This window comes from Gavialis gangeticus, unplaced genomic scaffold (genome assembly GCF_001723915.1).
Source record: "Gavialis gangeticus isolate Ggan-Ray unplaced genomic scaffold, GavGan_comp1, whole genome shotgun sequence".
In the NCBI taxonomy this organism is placed as follows: Eukaryota; Metazoa; Chordata; order Crocodylia; family Gavialidae; genus Gavialis; species Gavialis gangeticus.
Genome location: NW_017728965.1, coordinates 1,862,684 through 1,864,635, shown reverse-complemented (window position 1 = coordinate 1,864,635; position 1,952 = coordinate 1,862,684). Strand labels below are relative to the sequence as shown.

The 1,952-nt window shown below is 41.3% G+C and overlaps 1 long non-coding RNA gene across 1 annotated transcript in view; it reads left to right on the top strand.

The window, feature by feature from the left end:
* Positions 1–569: 569 nt before the first annotated feature.
* Positions 570–1,952, top strand: part of LOC109288555 — a 72,414-nt gene continuing 71,031 nt past the window's right edge. Inside the window, exon 1 of the long non-coding RNA XR_002095186.1 lies at positions 570–719. This is a non-coding gene — a long non-coding RNA (uncharacterized LOC109288555). The remainder of the gene's footprint in view (positions 720–1,952) is intronic.

The following is a 1,952-nucleotide window of genomic DNA, read 5'->3' as shown; positions in this document are numbered from 1 at the left end:
GGGAGGAAGCTTCCTATGATTAATAGACCTCAAGGAAATTGCCACCACAACTGTAAGATCCCCTGCCTTTTTATTAATAACCTATTCCTCTATTTAGGCACGAGTGCAGGAAAGAATAGCTAATTTTACCACTTAAATAATATGATAAAAGATAAAGACAAAAGCATATTCATGTTTTACATCCAGTCTGAGTTTGGTGTACATGCTGCACACAGACATGGAATAAATGGTGTCCATCAGCCACATGCATGCAAACACCACCCCCAAACACGCATGCATCATGCACAAGTGTGCACATGTAGTCCAGTCATACGTGTTTCCAAAGCATACGCTTCTATCTTGTACAGTCCGCTCGCTCCGCATACATGTTATGCACATGAACTGCACAGGCAGTGTAATACAGCCCTGACACCAAAAGAGCAGTCAGGTATAGAGTCCTCATACACACCCATGCATAACCAGGGTGCATGCATGAGGCACGCTTACAGTCTCTCGCACATACACTTGAAAAAGAAACAACATCTCTAACTTAATTTGAATAAACTGTATATTCATGTGTAGTGCTTCATAACAGAGATTTTGGAAAAGAGTGGGAACAAGCTAGGGAAAACTTGTTTAAGTTTGCTTTCTTTTTTTCAGTTTTAGGCCTGCCAAATCCATGACGCAAGGGGGAAACGTATTCTTGTGGCAACTGAAGGAGCATCAGAAGCCTGATTCAGGTTTGTACCAGAATCCATTCGTACAACCCTGTCAGCCTATGGTCTTAAAAGGAAGCCTATGCATGCACAACAGAAGTGCTAGATCTTGCACACAAGGCTGGAATGAAGCCTGAAAAGGGAAGGCATATAGGTAAAATAGTACTGACATTTCAGAAGAAGTATACTGGACAAGGATGTGGGTACATGATACAGGTACACTGCTTTAATATCTGAATAACTCACACGATGTGCTGTGGGGCAAATATTGTCATCTCTGTTTTATAAAGGAGATAGAACTGAGGCAGAGAGATGAATAAGATTTGCACCTGGGAAAACTGCACTCATTTAACTTCAAACCAGTTTTAACAGCTGACTTAGTTAACGCAATGCACAACTCTGCTTTAAAAGAGCATGCATCTAAAAATGGCTTCTTATTTCGGCTTAGCCTGCAATCATCAAGGAATCTATTAAAGTAAAAACTGAAGCAAGTCTCTCTTAAATGAAACAAGCAGGTTTTGTACCAGGCGTTATTTTTTTAAAGACCATGTGACAAGTGATGGGTCTCTGATGAGAGAGTGTGTTTCTGGCAAGACAGGCTAGAATGCAAATCTCCCAAGTCACTTTTCACCATCTTATCCTTGTTCCTTGTCCTAAATACAAGAGGAAGGGAGATAGTTTAGTGAAGGAGATGGGCTTGTTGAGTGAAAGAAGCTTAAAGCTTAAAAATGGAGCTTCTCTGGGCACAGGACGCTCTATACAGGGGCAGCTGAAACGCCAGGGCCCTTGTAGCCCAAACTTGTTGCTATTGATATTGGCTCCCATTGGGATAGAATCAGACCCAGGACTGTACTCCTGCCTTGGGGGGTGAGGGAAGGGGCTAGGACAAACAGCTGTGCCAGATGTTCCAAAAACATTTTAAAACGTTGAAACAGAAAAAGGTTTCATGTTTCATTCCAGTTTTGTGAAATTGAGCCAATTTCATTTTTAAAAAACCCTGCAAAAACACTGTGGTTTCTCCACTTAATAGTACCAGTCCAGTTTTTCAAGTGAAAATGATCCCAGGGGGCTTGATTCTGATTAAATCAAAGGAAATTTTGGCACTGGCTTCAGTGAGAGCTGAATCACCACTCTATTTAGTTCCTGTTTTATAGGAGTGGAAGCTTTGAATTTCCCCCAAAAATATTCAGTTTCAGAGACCAAATCTGAATTTTGTCCCCAAACACTAAATTTTTGCACAAAACATTGGGGGGGGGG